This window comes from Lissotriton helveticus, chromosome 8 (assembly GCF_964261635.1).
Source record: "Lissotriton helveticus chromosome 8, aLisHel1.1, whole genome shotgun sequence".
Taxonomy (NCBI): domain Eukaryota; kingdom Metazoa; phylum Chordata; class Amphibia; order Caudata; family Salamandridae; genus Lissotriton; species Lissotriton helveticus.
In genome coordinates, this window is record NC_136069.1 from 695,149,676 (window position 1) to 695,168,143 (window position 18,468).

Here is an 18,468-nt window from a genome sequence, read left to right on the forward strand (position 1 = left end):
TTTGTATTGACCTCCTCTTTCTTCTGGTGGGTACCCTGACCACACTTTTGAGAATCCCCAGATGCCTTTTTGGAAACTCTGGTGCTGACCCAGAGGTCTGCCTCCTTTGCAAGTTCCCCGCGGCCGTGAGCATACTGTCAATCAGTAAAATCACTCACTTTGCTGCCCTTCACCCAACCTCTCAGTGCCTTACTGGAGTAGTCCAGGATATCCAGCCAAGACTGGTTTGTCAGTTTCTAGCTGTCCCTGAATCTGATGCAATTGTTATCAGGGATCAGCCCAAACTTGGTTAGTAAATTGGTTTTCATAAGAGTGTACACCATCTGATCCTCTATCTCTAAATTAAGAAGGGAATCTTCCTCTGGGATTCTTTACATCATCAGGCCTATGTCATAGGCAGAAAGTCATTTATCTATATCACCGTCCACCACATAGCTAGGCACCAGACATTGGGGTTTGCGGACCCTTTCCTCTCCGTAGGTCACTGAATTGCTACCACCATTATAGCTAAATTATTCTACTTGTTTAGCTTTGAGGTACAGCACCTTCAGACTAATCATGTGAGACATTCTCCCAGAGCCAGCTTCCTCTCTTCTAGTGCTTTCTGGGCAGCTGCCTCTTACATTTTTAGTTTAGCCATCTGCAGTCTTAGCTCCCTCTCAGCATTTCTATCCCCCAGCTCATCTAGAGACAGGTTATAGCTGGACACACTACTTCCTGCCCTGGCAGTGGGCTTCTCTCAAGGCAATATATCCTTTTCCTGAAGAAGCTGCAGCTCAAGGTCTGTGGCCATAATATTCTCAAATTCTACTTCCTCCTTCTCACGGTTGTCATCTTCTGGTTCATTTAGGGTGGACTACATTCTCTTGACTTCCTAATAGGCAAGGAGGGCTCCCCGGAGTTCCACCTTTGTGGCCTTCTTTCCTGCATTTAGCCCCATAACTTCATAAAGCCTCTGCAGCTCAGCTTCGCTGAGGTCATCTCCCTTGATCATCTCCATCTTCATTGTAACAAAAAGGAGGCAAGGTAAACCTAAATTTGGAGAAGAATTGCTAAGTCAGAAACTGAGCACAATTTAAAAAGAGGTTGAATCAGGTATCACATTTTTTATCTGGGATTTTAGTGCTGAACCAATCACTGTATGGTACTACATAAACACAAGTACTGGATCACACTACTGAGCATCAATGTTAGACAATGGTTTTTTGGTTGAGGAGGGTTGATCAGTCCTCAAGCAACAACCACAATCCCTTTCAAGGCCACCAAAAAGTACTAAATTAACCTGTGCTTAAGTCTCTGGTAGGTAGCTTGGTACAAAAACAGTCAGGCTTAACTTAGAGGCAATTTGTAACGTATTTGCGCAGCACTTAAACAGTAATAAAGTGGAAACACCACACAAGAAAAATCTTACACCTATTTAGAAAGTAAAGTAAAATGTAATAAATTGTTTGACTTCAAAAGGAGAAAAATCAAATTAGTAGAATCAGAGTTATGAATTTTTTAATTTGTTAGTAAAAATGAGTGCCAAATGGATCAAACCGCCATCAGCAGACATATAATCACGCAAGACCAGGGCAAAGACGAAAGTTATGGCTGGTTCTGATTCATGAGGTAGATTGGGCCTGGTCTCCACTTACCTTAAGACCTTGAAGAATTGTTGAAGAAAAGTGTCTGAAAAGGTGAAGTTTAGTGGGGCAGGGCAGCCAGTGGTGTCCGAGGAGGAGGCTTTGTCACTGGGAGCCGCTGGATGAAGTGGCATTGAAGAGTTCTATGTTTGGACCTGGTCTCATTTTGGATGTTGAAAATCTGCAGCAGGATGAAAGCTGCAGGCTGAAGGTGACAAGTGTTCCATGAGGTTAGATATTTCTTCTCCATGGAGCTGCTAAACAAAGTGGGAGCTAACAAGAAGTCAGACCAACCGGTGAAGCACCTTGGGCAGATCAGCAATCAGGTAGACCCCGGCTTCCTCTCAATTCTCAGGGCACTTTTTGGCTGAGAATTTTCTAAGTCCCAAGTTTTGGTTTAGGTGGTTTGGGCACCTTTAGCACCATTTAAATGGGTCCAGGACTGTGTGGGTATCACTTAGGAGGTAGTAATTACTTCAGATGTGGTCCATGTGCAGGGTTCAAAGTGTTAAATCTTTTTGTGTTCTTGTAGCTCAGAACTGGAGCTTATCCAACTGGCCCTTGGACTCTGGTAGTACTGGGTTCAATCAGCAAGGCAGCCCTCAAGCATCAGGGCAGTCTAATAAGAGTTCAAGACAGGCATCTAGCAGTAAGGCAGTCTGCTGAACTGCAAAGCAGATCCCAAGCATTAGAACAGTCATCTGAAGTGGATGACAGGCACTCTGAGTGTCCTCCACAAGACAAGCAGTGAAACAAAGAATGATTTTTAGGGTCTGAGTGTTATACCTGGTGCCAGTTTTGAAGTTGAAAAAGCTTTTAGAGCTTTCCCCCACAGATGGTACTGGAATTTCTATCCCCCCTGCCCAGACAGCAAGCCATCTGGAATGTGAAAAGGCTAGTTTGGAGTCCTGTTTGAGTGTGCTGAGGCAGTTCCTTTGCAATACATGTAGGGCAGGGAACAGTTCTTCCCCACACATCCTGACAGGATAGCCCATCCTGCTACCACCTTGTCCACTTTTGCATCACTGTCTGGGAGGAATGCACAAAGGCCAACTGCCATGCTAATCACAGAAACATGACCCTAGAAAATGGCACCTTTCTAGAAGTATAATTTCCAGAATTATGACTTAATAACTGACTTTACCATTAAAGAGGATTTTAAATTACCATTCTTTAGACACCAAATGTGACATTTCTAGCTGTTCCAAACATAATTTATCACGTATAAAATGTGATAAGGTAACCTAGTGCTACCTGTGGGAGAGGTAGGTCTCATTAATGAAAAACGTATTTAGGAGATTTTCACTACCGGGACATTGAAAACTTAAACGTATATGTCTAACATTCTATAATTAGTGTACCCTGCCCTATGGGCTTTTTAGGGCCTACCTTACGGGTGTGTTATATGTATTCAAAAGGGAGGTTTAGACCATGTAATAGGGGTATTTTGCCAGGTCTCATTGACAGTTTAAAACTGCACACTGACTGCAATGGCAGACCTGAGACATGTTTTGAAAGGCTGCTTAAGTTGATGGCAAAATAAGAGCTGCAGGCCCACTGGTAGCATTTAATTTACAGGCCCTGGGAACATGTTTTTCCACTTTACTAGGGATTTATAAGTAAATTAAATGTGGCAATCAAATGCAGAGCAATTTTACAATGTTTTAGGGAGTGAGCACATGCACTTTTGCTCTGGAGATGAGTGGTAATGTGCTTAGAGAGCTAAAGCTAACACAAATACATTTCAAAAAATAGTAGGCAAAAAGTTTAGGAGAAGACCACCCTAAGACAGACAGTTCTAACAGAGACCTAGCGGAATATAGGGCGATATGGCTTTCAAAAATCACCCTAACACATTTTATTATCTAGAATTCCCTGCAAATGTCAAAGTATGGTTAAAAGGTCACAGTCTCTTAGCTCTATTGTGCCAAAATACTCCGGAACCTCAGGCAAATGGCAAAAGTCTTAACATTCAGCGCTTTCACACATCTCCCGATAGAACAGTATCCCACATGTGTGGGTAGGCCTTTCAAACAGGACTGGAATAGTCTAAAATTGTGTCCATGTGAAGACCACTATGACACTAAATGTACTCTACACAGTTACAGATTTGATCTATTCTTTCTAGTTACAATAACTCCACACTCGCACATGTGAGGTACTGTTTTTGGTAAAATTGTGGGAACCATGGGTGATTAGAGTTTCACAGTTCCCCAAATATTGCAGAACTTAGTGAGGAAATTCTGTTTATTTTTAGCAAATGTTTCATATTTATAGGACTTTCATATTTGTATGACATTCTGGCTAAGACAGAGTGGTGGCATTCCCAGAAGCCACAAACAGGGCTCTTCTTTCTAGTTTTCAGAAATGTCTGGGGATAATAGTTCACCATAGGTTCTAACTGATCCCAGGTCCAAATATCACAGCTTGCCACAGTCTAAAAAATCAACCTAATTTCATGCGTCTTACTTGCAATTTTCACGGTTGCGCTCTTGGGAGATTTCAGTCTCAAGCAACACACTGCATGGCTCCCATTCTAATCAGAAGATGCACAGGATTGAAAGATGGTAGGGCATTTCCAATTATTGGGAATACAATAATTGATACAAATGTCCCCTAGCCCTAAATGCATATTCATGCCCCAGCAAAGGGCCAAATGCTCTCTTTTTTCTTAGACTAATTTAAAATCTAAACAAAACAGCTTCTGGCTTCCTTCTGGAGCACAGATGTGTGGTGCCCAGCACGGAGCCAGCTGTTTAGACATTTTCTTAGAGTAAAAAAAATTCCAGTCAATATTTGGCACATTGCTAGGGAACAGGCAGTTTAAATTTTTTTATTCCACTTAAGAAAAAGTTCAGGCTGTTTTTGGCTCCTTTCTGGGGCCCAGACACAAGGGTCTGTTCCCCAGCAAAAGGCTGTTTAGATTTTTTTTACCACTGTGGCAGTGCTGAAGGCTTTTTGCAGCAATGTATTATCTGAAAGAAATATGGCAGTTTGGAAGTGGTCCAACTCTTTCTTTATCACAGTATGGGTGCACAATTTCTTAGTTATATGAGAAGACTAAACAAAATACTTGCTTCGTTAAAATAACTGGCATATTTTGAGCCCATTTGTGCCACTCTAGCACTGAATATGACTTATTACATCGCATACCAATACCACGCGTGCCATTACAACGCGGGTGTTACTGCGCGATGTCAATGACAATGACATATCATTACATCGCAAACTTTTACCATGACTACACCATTACCACGCATGCCATTACAACACAAAGGCATGCGTGGTAAAGGTATACTCGTGGTAAAAGTTTTAAAGGTAAGTGACTCTAGCCTGCCCTACCCGGCCTAAACCTAAATTTAGTACCCCTGCGTGACCCACTCCTGACTCCCAATCCTCTCCCTACATTCACCTAACCTGCACAACCTCCCCGACACTACACTAAACCTAAAAACACTACCCTACACTACAACAACACCACAACACTACACTAAACCCTAACACAATGCCCCAACACATCCCTCCCCCGACCCCAATCCTGTCCCTACACTCACACAATACCCTGCAGGACCCCTGACACTACCCTAAACCCTAACACACTACCCTACACTACACAAACACAACACTAGCCTAAACCCTAAAACACTACACCCTGCACGACCCTCCTCCTACCCCCACTCCGGTCCCCACACTCAAATACTACCTTGTACGATCCCCCGGCACTACCCTAAACCCTAAAACACTACCCTACACTACACAAACACCACAACACTACCCTAAACCCTAAAATGCTACCCCCAGCACGACCCTCCCCCACCCCCCAGTACAGTCCCTACACTGAAATACTACTCTGCACGACCCCCCGACACTACCCTAAACCCTGAAACACTACCCTACACTACAAGAACACCACAACATTACCCTAAACTCTAAAACTCTACCCCCAACACTACCCTCCCCCACGTCCCAGTCCAGTCCCTACACTGAGACACTACCCTGCATGACCCCTACACTACCCTAAACCCTAAAACACCACCCTACACAACACGAACACCACAACACTAACCTAAACCCTAAAACACTACACCCTGCACGACCCTCCCCCTACCCCCACTCCGGTCCCTACACTCAAATACTACCTTGTACGACACCCCGACACTACCCTAAACCCTAAAACACTACCCTACACTACACAAACACCACAACACTACCCTAAACCCTAAAACACTACCCCCAGCATGACTCTCCCCCACCCCCGAGTACGGTCCCTACACTGAAATACTACCCTGCACGAATCCCCGACACTACCCTAAACCCTGAAACACTACCCTACACTACAAGACCACCACAACATTACCCTATACTCTAAAACTCTACCCCCAGCACTACCCTCCTCCGCCTCCCAGTCCAGTCCCTACACTGAGACACTACCCTGCACAACCCCGACACTACCCTAAACCCTAAAACACTATCCTACACTACACGAACACCACAACACTACCCTAAACCCTAAAACACTACACCCAGCATGACCCCCCTCCCCCAGTCCGGTGTCTACAATGAAACACTACCCTGCACTACCCCCAGCACTACCCTAAACCCTAAAACATACCCTACACTACACGAACACCAGAACACTACCCTAAACCCTAAAACACTACCCCAGTACGACCCTCCCCGTCTCCCAGTCCGGTCCCTACACTGAAACACTACCCCCAGAATGACCCGACCCCTACCGCCTACCCTCAATCCCCCTTACCTCTTTCATCGTGGTTCCTGTCTCCTGGTTCCAGCGTTATCTGAGGGGCGGTGCATGTCATTGTGAGGAAACGGAAGAGCCTCAGTTTCCTCATAACAATGTGGATAGCCATTACATTACATGTATTGTAAAAGCGCATGCGATGTCATGGTATGCATAGTAACGGTTATGCGTTGTTACATCGCATGCGTTATAACGCATGCGATGTAATAACTTGCGTTGAAACAGCCACGTTGTATTGGCTGTTCACCCTCTAGCACCACGCAACTTGGTGCAGGAGCAAATCAACTTAAAAACAAGATTTATGAAGTCATGCACTGCCACCTTGTGTGACCCTGAGTGGCTTCATAACTGTCGAGTAAAGCAACGCAGCGCAAATCCCTATGTTGCATTACTCTGCGCCAGGGAGATATTTCCATGGGTGTTGCATAGGTAATCCAAACCTATGCCTCCCAGGTGAGGTGTAATGAGGAGAAATATTTTTATTACTCTTCATTTCCTCCTCTTTCTATGTGTGCTGCACTCTGAATTACATAGAAAGAGGAAGAAGTCTCAGGGGATTGTTTCTGTGAAGGAAGGTGTACCTAACTGTGTAAAAACAATCCTCCCTACAGCCAGGCTCGCTTGCACCATGGTGCAAGGATGCCTGCATTGACGCTAGGCAGCCAAAAGGGTGCCAGCACAGGGGAAAATGCTGAAATATGTTGCCTCAATACGGTGCATTCCTGCCCTTTCCCTGTCACGCAGTGCATCGCTGCAAGGTAACTTGCTGCGCTGCACTACGTGACTTGCCCATAAATATGGTCCTAAGTTTCTTCAGGTCAATCTTGACCATTCACAGAGGCTACTCTTTCTTTTTGATTTTGAAGCTATAGGAGCCCCTCCCCTGGAGTGGCATGTGTAGTGGTGCATGATGTGATAGTTTCATCTATCAAAAAAGAGGACAGTTTCCTTAGATGCATGGAGATTTATTAGATGGCAGCAAGCACTCTTTTGACTGTGTTGATCAGGAAATCAATTTTCTCCTGCATTGTATGAATGGTGTGTTCGCTGCCATGTCTAGTAAGAAAAGCGGAACTTTTATTGCATCTCAAGTATCTAAGCTGAATATTTGGGGCCTCATTTATGAGGCCGTGCGTCACTTTTACCCCGCCGGTGCGTCACTTTTTGTGACGCACCAGCAGCGTAAAAAATGTGCCTTGTTGCACCATATTTACAAAGTGACGCATCTAGGTAGATGCGTCACTTTGTAAACCCCTGCGCTACATCATACCTGCACCAGGTATAATGTATGCAAGGGGGGCTTATTGACGCAAGTAAGGGTCGTAGAAGTGACGCAGTGAAATCTATAAGATTTCACTGCGCCACTTCTAGGACGCAAATGCGTCAATATCTTACGCCTGCCTCACAGCAGGCGTAAGACTGACGCAGGCCCTTTCACATGGGGCTGGCCCCATGTGAAAGGACGCATTGCTGGAGTTGCGTAACTTTTGTGACACACTCCAGCAATGCATCACTTTTGCGCCAAACAGATACGTCAGAAATACTAACGTATCTGTAACTCCTTGCGCCATGATGCGTCATACTGTAAATATGACGCATCATTGGTGTCGCAAGGAGGGCGCAGTGAAAAGTGACGCATCGCTGTTTTCACTCAGCGATGCGTCACTTTTCTTAAATGAGGCCCCTGGAACTTCGGACATGGGGTCAATGCCACCTATTCCTTTAAGGTATGTATGAAAGCTAATAATTCACAATCTAGTGGAAGAGCCATTAGCAATCAGTCAAACACATCTCACCGTAATCACAATTAGTAGGAAGATTTCATAAGGTCCTTTAAGAGTGCATGAAAACCGGGGCCCTAACACTACCATCCCCCAAAATAAAGTCAATATCAATTGTCTATATCAAAGTTATTGAAATATGGTTCGGCACTCTATATTTTAGTACACCAGTAGAGTCCAAATTCAAAATAAAACTTAACATGAGAGCATATATATGGGTTTAAGAGTTATTTTGCAATTACACCATAATCCAGTGTTGATCATAAAAAAGTAGTCTTTAGTCCATAAACTTCTTCACATTCATCAACACCTGATCCAATTCTTTTTGCTCTAGTCAACGTGTTTTGTTCATGAGAACTTCTTCAGGGCTATAAACATGTTATGCTTTGTAACACATATGGTACCTCATATATCCAATGTAGTTCGAGATTAACAAGAAACACGTATCACCAGCAGTCATCTATTTCCGGGTTAATAATGGTGTATACTCCTATGATATGGAGTGCAGTCTTCACATGACATATTTTAAGTATCCACCCAAACAGTCAAACTGTATACTAACATATAGAGGGCTGAACCATATTTCAATAACCTATATATTTGAAAGCTATATGAGCCACATAAGGCTCCTTGGGTGGGAGCAATACTTTAATGGTATGTATCAGTAGATATCTAGCCTCTGCTGTTGACTACTCTAAGAACTACACCATCAAATATTTTACTGATTTCAATACAATATTTTTAGGAGTGTGACCATAATAGAGAGATTAGAGTGAAGGTTACTTCATAACAGGCATGTCTTGCCTCTACCTGTGCGAATGATAAGAGCTCAGGAGAACCCCAGGTTTCTTGGTGTGAAGTAGTAACAGCAAGGATCTTGCTTTATGACCCTGAGCTGTTTATTTTCTCAAGTCTTTTGTGTCTAAAGTGTGCAAAGGCAGGATGCATAAGCACCTAGAACGAGTTCCTCGCTGTAGCATCCGTAGTTAGCAAGGCTTTATGAATCACTCATTGATACAGCAGGACGGTCTGAGTTCCAGAAATAAGAATATACCTGAAAAATACATCTAAAGCTGTCGATGCATGACCTTGGTATGCGGTACGCCACTCTTAAATCTTGGTAGCAGCTACTTTTTGTGAATATTATTCATTAAAGCAATTATAATATTGTCTCTTGAGCTTTACACTTTCTGTGCAGTTATACAGTTCCTATCAACATTTTACTGGGAAAGAGGAGGCGCATGAAAATTACATGCCAGACCCATTGTAACCGTATAATGTTATAGTTGCGCATAGCATGTGGTTTAGAGAGTGCTTGATGTCTTATTGCCTGGTACCCCTTATGGTACCTTGTTTGTGATTTGCAGTTTATTCTCATCCCGTGTTATGGTACTCATTTTATCGACCTTGGGAGAATTAAAGGTTGAGGTGAAAGCTTTCTTATCACCATACAAAGGGTGAGTGGACCTGCAGTGGATGTTTTAACCTGTTGAGCTTATCAGAGCCTAAAAGTAACTGTAAATTAAAATTCTAGATTCTCTACTAGAATCACCTTGATTTGTAGTCATGAAAATCCTCTAATACTTATTGTGAATTAGATGTTAGGATTTGCTACCCCATTTCCACTATTTAAATGTGGATTCTGTAATTTGCGATGCAAAATATTTGTCCAAATGAGGCCTGTAGGCTCTATGTTATCAGATATTTTACTAAGATATGTAGAACATAGAGTACACTATGAGTGTCTGTTTGCTCAAGAAGGTAAACCTAATTGTTAAATTGAGTGCAACCTCTTAGTGCTGTATGCCTTTGGTACAAGAAACAAACATATATATTTTAAATCCCTCTGCCTTGTCCACAGAATTGTGGGCCCTATTTACATAGAAATTAATTAAATGAATGAATAAACCAAAAGTATTTCAAGAGTAAGCCTCACCTGCTCGAACAACAGCCTTTGCAAATTGGGTCCTGTTAATTGATTGTTCTTTATACCGTCACATTTCTTCATTAGTATTTTTGAGGCATAAAAGAAAATGAAAAGAAAATGCTGTTTTATTGCACTCCTCCTGTCAAGAAACTTATTAAACATTTTCTATACTGGCAGCCAGACTATTTAAATGAATCCTAGGCTGTCATGGGCCATACTATGTAAAGGGTGAACTGTCCCTTTTTGTTATGCTGTCCACCTTTAGCTAGGTGTGCCCAGAGCAAACAGGGACAGTGCCCCCTATTACAGATAGTAAGCTGCCCATGGTGTGGCAGCAATCGCACAGCTCCCCTGGAGTCAACTTAGTAGTGGAAGGCAGAGCGGCTGTTTAAAGCAGCTGCTCCCTATTTCAAAGTTCAGGCAGCATGCCGCCATCTTTAGAAGGGTGGACAGAGATCCCCCGCAAGGGAGTGTAGTGAGTGACTGCACCTGCCTACAGAGAGATGTCTGAGGCCCATGAGACTCAGGGGCATATTACCAAGGCGGGCAATATGTGATTACCGCCGCTTTAGCGGCCGTTTCCAGCCGCTAAGCGGCGATAATTCTATCGCCCTATTAGCAAGCTGTCGCTAACAGCAGTTAGTGATAGCTTGTAGGCGATAGCGAGCGGTTTGGGGCCCGCTTTGCATGTCAGCGATATTTATTGCTAATGACATGCAAAGTGGGCGTACCTACCTGTTAGTGACTGAAAGCAGTCGCTAACGTCGCTATCGCCTATTATCAAGGCAGGCGTAACCATGGCAATATTTGCGTCAAGCGTGAATATCTCCAAAAACTAACGCCTGCTCAGACCAGTTCTTAGCCATTATATTCAATGGGAGTTGGATATTATGGCTAAGTCCTCATTAGCGATGATGAGTGGATATCGCTGGATTACCCGTGATATTAACGCATTTCGCCGCTAACGCCGGATATTTGATCGCTTTAGAGATAAACGTTGCTAATAGCACGTTATCTCTGCGATAATATCCGGCAATGCTTGGCGTTAAAAAAATACTCGCTAAGCCCATTTAGCGATAAATATCGCTAGTTGTTAGTAATATACCCCATAGTTTCCTCCATTTAAGAAAGTGCCATTGGGGTGGCACAGAGTCAGTGCATTCTCTGATGGTCTTTTTACCCCTATAACTGCATTTATGATAAGACACGTTCATAGAGCCAAAGTGTTCCCTCTTTGCATGGGGCCACACGCCCATGCAAATGAGAGAACGCCCGCTAATGATAGTGCTGGTGCTATATGTGCGCCAGCGCGATCGGTATTGCAGAAAGGGCTGTGCAAGGATTAACTCCCACTTCTGTCATACCTGGGGGCACAGAAAGCAGGTGCACATGCCTGCTGTGCCCCAAGGGCACTTTGTGCAACCCAGCCCATGGTAGGGCTGTCTTCATATGACAATATGCAGGATGTAAAAAACCTTACCATCCACCGGTGGTAAGTCCATGTTATCAGTTGAGGTTTAATTGGTTACTCTATCAACAAATTTCTTTTCAATAAAAAAAACCAGATGTAAAATATCTCAGAAGGTACAATAAAGAGTATCAATATATTTTCAAATATGTTTTAGCCCGATGCCAATCTGTCACGTCTTTTAACCACATAAATGGTCAATACATGCCCTGAACCAAAGGCCCATTTTTATTTATTTTTGAAACAATAACTTGAAATCGGCAACAGAATACACCGATTCCTAATTGCTATTTTATGAAATAGTGTATATATTAAACGAAAATAATCAGTTTGTGAAATAAAAGGACCTTGGACAGACTTTAGTTCCAAATAAGTATGTTTCAGCACTATTTTCAACAAAGCCAGCTCTATGGCAGAAAGTAATATGGTGCTTCGTTTATTAAACAGTTCATCATCTCTAATACAATAAAACTCTTAAAGCTGAAAAAAATAGATTCAGTTTTGGTGATTCAGTTGTTTGTAATTGAAAACACATAAATAAAACATGAAGACATGTAACATCATTACTATGAATACAAATGTTTACTTAATTAAAATGCAATTTTTGAGAGTTTAGAGCAATATTGTCTCCGAAGCTATTGTTGTGAAATTCACGCTTTAATTCACATTGACTGCATTCATTTAATTTTAGGCCTAGGTATTAACTTGCAACCCCTACATGACACAATTACCTAAATTGATTTCTTTGTACTCTTATTACATGTTGTGCAACACGTTTCAGCCTTTAAGTCACAATTACATTACAGCTTGTGGCACTAACAGTAATTACTCCTCACTCCAGAATATTCGAGCTTATGAACCAAGGCTGGATGATTGCATTTGCAGCCTTAATTTAAATAAATTCCTTCTCATCATAATATATTGCATTTCAAATGTGCGAGATGAAAGAAAAACATCATGCATCCATTTTGAAGTTGCAATCCGATAAATTTGAATTATACAAGTCAATGCTTCTACGGAGGGATAGACGAGTCACTTTGGAAGATAAAAAGGAGGGGGTTAAGGCCAGACAGTAATTAAAATCTGTCCTTGAGAAAATGTTTTAATTAGGCCACTCCGTAGGAACTAGTATTGGGCAATGGGTGCATGATTGGGTACATGGGTCATGTCAGCCCTGGGGGAAGCACGGAGAAGACTATAGCTGGAAATATACATTATTCAGATACATTCACGGTTTTGATTTTCCACCATCCAGTTTCCGTTCGGTAGGTATGTGTAAGAGTAGTGTCACAATCTTATAGACCAAAGGGGCATATTTAATAGCCCCTATAATCACTGGATCGTCACGTTTTTTGACACTCCGGTGTCAAAGCGGAATTCCAGATATTTACAAGGTGACTCTAAGCCACTTAACTTGGCTTAATAACACCCTGTAAATATGCCCCTTTTGGACACAGTCCTCTGCGGCAAAGGGGCAAAGGCATTTCACCGCAACACCCATTGCTTTTTGACGCTGCCTCAGATTTACAAGGCTGGGGCTGCTCCAAAAATAAAGGGCAGAGAATACCTGGTCTTAGAATGGCGATACGAGGAGAAATCATGAATTTCTCTTCGTTTTTTGTTCTTTCCGTGTGTGCTGCATGCTGCAGCACACATAGAAAGAACACATCGCCTTATTAATTGTTTATGTGCACATAAACAATTGCCCCGGAAGCGCCGGCACCCTTGAAACATAGCGGCGGGGTGCCTGCACTATCGCTACTCAGCTTTTTAGTGCCATCCCTGGGGAAATACAGGGGTGCACTTTAATTTTGTAAATACGGCGCATCTCTGAATTTTGAAAATAGCACAGTGCGACAATACCAAATTTGGCTTAACACCGCACTCAGGCATTTTCTCGTGTACATATGCCCCCATGTGTGGCAGGATAGTGAAACATTGTCGCATAGTTCCAGAAATTGACTTTGATGTAAATATATATAAGAATATGAAAGGTTCACGTTTTCCCGTTGCTCTATAGATTTGTTATTCAACAGCGGCATTATTTGCCAACATATGGATAAATTACAGCTCCGTCAAATGCAGGTTTTTGGAGACAATGGCCCGTTAAGGTGCAATACACTAAATAGAATCAAAGTATCACTTTTTACTATCACACCCCAGCACACAATACAAAAATCTATTTGATTGCGCATATCTATAAATTGCAATTCTTACATGTAACGCCTACTTCTGTTCTGAAAATACACACCTTTAATGTATGGCAGTCATAATGTACACTAGCTTTTAAATTCTTAACAATACAGTGTGATAAACTTTAAAACACCAATTTGTTGGAATAAGATAGTATAAAGTCTGTAATCTCCTTTGTAAATTGAAGCCTATGTTTTCCTCATAAACAAAAGACATCAGGAATAGTTATTTGCGCTGGCTGAATTAAGAGTATGGTTCTGATCAGTTGGTAACACACACCAAAGCAGATTGAGCTATGCACCACAGAGGACACACTACCGAAGAATATGCATATATTAACTGTTATTGTTTATGTAAAATATAATTCTCAATGAAATGAAAACTAAAAACTGAATCTTTTTCTTCCTATCCCTCATTTGAAATTGTTGAAGTCTTATTGATGTGACATTAATCTTTTGAAGTTGGATGTTAAAACTTTGGGCCTAATTCATCATGATTGCTCTGTGACTTACATTTATAGTACTCTTGACTTACTCATGAATATAAGGAATAAGCTAGGGGATCTGCAGAACTAAGTCACATCTAAACCTACCAAGATCATTTTGAAGCAGGTCCAGTTACCTCTTCCTTCCAGCAGCCACTTTGTTCCAAGTACCTGCTCAGCCCCTCTTCTTTGTTCCTGGTTGAGGTATATTAGTATATCATTATTGCACAGGTAGTGCCTCACAATACACGTTTAGGGTTTCAAAAGCCTACAATGAACAGAAGTAAACAGAGGTTCAAACATACCTTCTGCCTTAAAATTAAGTATTTCTTCATGAAAAAGATTGCTTTGAAAATATGAATAGGAAAATGAGGATAGGTGATTGGGTTTAAAATATTGGTTCAATCTACTTCAACCAGGTTTTCCAATGTAACTGGCTTTGAATATTTCCAATGGGTTTGGAGCGGAGAACTAAACTTAAGATCTAAGAACCACCAAAAAAAAATACATTATAGCCACTATAGTGAGGCGATGTATAAAACTAGCTACACGATTGAAGGATCAAACAAACATTTCTGATTTGTGATCACCACAAGATATTATTCCCTAAATGTAAAAATGCTGCCATTTTAATAATTGTCACCTTGTTTTACATCATGCTGCTTAATACCAGATCGGCGTGCTGTCATGCGCAAGATATCTTTGAGCTCCTTGAGACAGAGAAGCCTCTTTGCTTATTGCTGACCGAGACATGGTGGGGAGAGTTCTCGAACCCCGACGTGGCGATGGCAATTCCGTCAGAGTATAACATCTTCAGGAAGGACAGGGTCAAGGGCAGGGGCGGAGGTGTCGCACTGGTGGTGAAGAAGGGCACGGTTTGCACCGTCTTGCAGACGGAGGATATCCGTGGCTCGGAGTCGCTTGCTTTTTCTATCATGCTAGCGCCGCACCAATCAGTGAAAGGACTCCTGGTCTATCGACCACCAGGTCCGCCCGGTACGTTCTTTGCTGACCTTGAGTCGGTGTTGCTGGGATTGGCCTTGAGAGCAGAGCATTGCATAGTTGCGGGGGACTTTAACATCCGAATGGACGATCTGTCTGACCCCGCTGCTATAAAGCTGTCCGACACCTTGACTCCGCTGAGCTTTATCCCCTACTTGAGGGGGCCGACTCATGCTAAGGGGCACACGCTTGATCAGGTCTTCTCCACTTCGCCTCTGGTGGTGGAAGAGATTCTCCCGGTTGTGTGGTCGGATCACTGCCTTGCCAAATTTTCTATCACTGGCAGTGTTAGATCGTCCGTCCCTGCCCCTCAGCAACGGGCTGGTGTTGCCAGAGCGTTCAATCGAGTGACCCCTGAGATGTTGGCTCAGGCCGCTGTGGATCACCCCTGCCCGCTTGTCGGAGACCTCGAGAGAGACCTGGAGTCCCTGCAGGAGTGGCTTGCGGATAGGCTTGAGGATCTGGCCCCGGTGTTGCCTCCCCGCTTAACATCTAAGCGGGTCTCGGCCCCTTGGTTTACTGCAGCACTGCGGGCTACGCGGCAGCAGTGCAAGGTTGCCGAAAGGGCCTGGCGGGCACACTATGACATTGTGGACAGGTCTGCCTACAAACGCGTGGTGAATGACTACCATCGGGATATCCGCCTTGCAAAGAAAATTTATCTTGCGGACAGAATCGACGCAGCATCGAACTCTAGTAAGGAAATCTTTACTATTGTGAGAGAATTTACTTCTCCCCGGACCGTCACGTCGGAAGAGGTGCCCCTAGAGTCCTGGGCGGCGGACCTTGCCTGTTTTTTTACGGCCAAGATAAAGCTTATTCAGGATTCTTTTCCATCGGGAGCACCTGAGGAAACATCGTCTATTTCCGCGGCTGGCCTTCCCTCTCCCGCTTGGCAGGGCGCCGTTTTGGCCGAGTTTCCATCTCTGCCGGCCTCTGCCTCCTTAGCACTTATGGGCAATTTAAAATCGGGGTCGCCACTTGACCCATGCCCAGCTAAGCTCTTGGGTAAGTTGTCGGAGGTGGTTAACCCACTGGCGAACCCTCTTCTCAATCTTTCGTTGAGTCAGGGAGTGGTTCCGCCAGGATGGAAGCAGGCGATGGTCATCCCGCTGCTAAAAAAACCGGGGCTCGACCCGAAGGTCCCAGCCAATCATAGACCGATTTCGCTGTTGCCGGCCCTCGTTAAAATCCTGGAGAAGCACGTCCAGTCGGTGCTCTCCAATTACCTGGAGTCTCATGAGATCTTGCACGACTCCCAGTCTGGCTTCCGCACTAATCGTAGTACCGAAACCGCGCTCCTTGAGGTTTCTGAAACCATCAAGGGAGTGTTGGATACCGGTGGCAAAGTCATGCTGGTGTTGCTGGATTTGTCGGCGGCTTTTGACACCGTCCCCCATGATGGCCTTCTCGCAAGACTCTATGAGATTGGCCTGCGGGGGACGGTGCTCAAATGGTTTTCATCCTTTCTTGCCGACCGCCGGCAAACGATCTGGACGCCGCCTGACACCGCTGTGATGCCGCCATTGGGAGTCGGGGTCCCTCAGGGCTCTATTTTGAGCCCGACCCTCTTTAATATCTTTCTGTCCCCCTTGGCGGCGGTCGTGGAGTCTTTCGGTGTCCGGATCGTGTCATATGCCGACGACACCCAGCTCCTCTTCTCTTGCGAGAGAGGGGCTGACTTTGACGGGGAGAGTATCCGGAGTTGCCTTGGGGCTGTGTTTTCATGGTTCCAACTGCACAGCCTCAAGTGCAACTCCGATAAGTCCGAGGTACTCTTTTTCGGGTGCGATGCGGAGCCTAGCTGGCAGGCCTGGTGGCCCATTGACATGTTCCCTCCGTCCGGCTCTTCCCCTGTGGCTAAGAACTTGGGGGTTAAGATGGATGGGGGACTGTCAATGAAAGCCCAGATTTTTGGGGTGACCGGCACCTGCTTCGGCCTATTAAAAATGCTGCGGAGGTTCCTGCCTCTTTTGTCGGAGGAGCATAGGAGGCTGACAGTGCAGGCCCTGATAGGCTCCAGGTTGGATTATGCCAACATTCTCTACCTGGGCCTACCTGAGTACCTGCTGCAGCGGCTTCAGGTCGCGCAGAATGCGGCGGCCAGGGCCATTTTTGGTCTAAACAGACGCGCCAGTGCCTCTGGGTTAATTAGGACTTTGCATTGGCTTCCGATCCGTAAACGGATCGCTTTTAAGGCCATGATATTGGCCTATAAGGCACTCCACGCAGTAGGAGCTAAACATCTCCAGAAGAGAGTGGTCTTTTACCATCCGGGCCGCTCTCTGCGGTCTGAATCGCTGCTTATGGCGGCCGTCCCTCGCATTAAGAGAGCTCGCCGGGGCGGCCGTTCTTTCAGTCTGCTAGCCCCACAGATGTGGAACGCGCTTCCACTCTCACTTCGGGGAGCGACTAGTCTTTTGGACTTCAGGAGAGGTCTTAAAACCTGGTTGTTCACCCAGTAGGCCTCATTAGCTGCTCTCTCTTGTTTTTTGTGTGTGTGTTGTCTTTTTGTGTTCTTTTTAATTGCGTTATGTTATTCTGAATCTGTTCCCCTTACCCAAAGCGCCGGGACACTCTTTCTGAGTATCCGTTGCGCTATATTAAAAACATAAATAACATAACATAACATAACATAACATTAAATTCTTTAACGGGGTTCCCATTTTAAAAACATATTTCTGCTGTCATTTTGTGTTTCTTTGACTGTGGATTTTATTCACGAACCTGAGAAGGAAAATAATCCCCAAACTAATATATAGCCGCATATTCTTTGACTGCTTGTTCCATTTACAAACAGGGACATGGGGTCAGGTGTAAATTAGGACAGCCAGTGCCAATTATGCTCTCAAATTTAAAAGCCATCCTTCTATGTATACAAAAACAGCAGGCAAGGTCTCCACTTTGTTTTGCTTTGGTTCTTGCGCTCAACAAGAGTGCAGCAATGAGGGCCTAATAATACCAGGAGTTGTTGCTCCACTTCACACAGAATCAGCATTGAAATTGCTGGACCTTAAAGTGCTTACACATATCACTGCATAGGTTGACATTTTCAAAATTATAATATGCTTTATAATGTAAACCAGTACTCCTCTGCTCTTGTATTACACAAGTGGTGGACCATAGCGTTTGAAGTGTTGACATTGAACTTTTATGTCGCCCAACTATACTTGGCCTAAACATCTAGCAGCCTAATACTAGATCTGGGCTTTCTCAGGGAAATGGG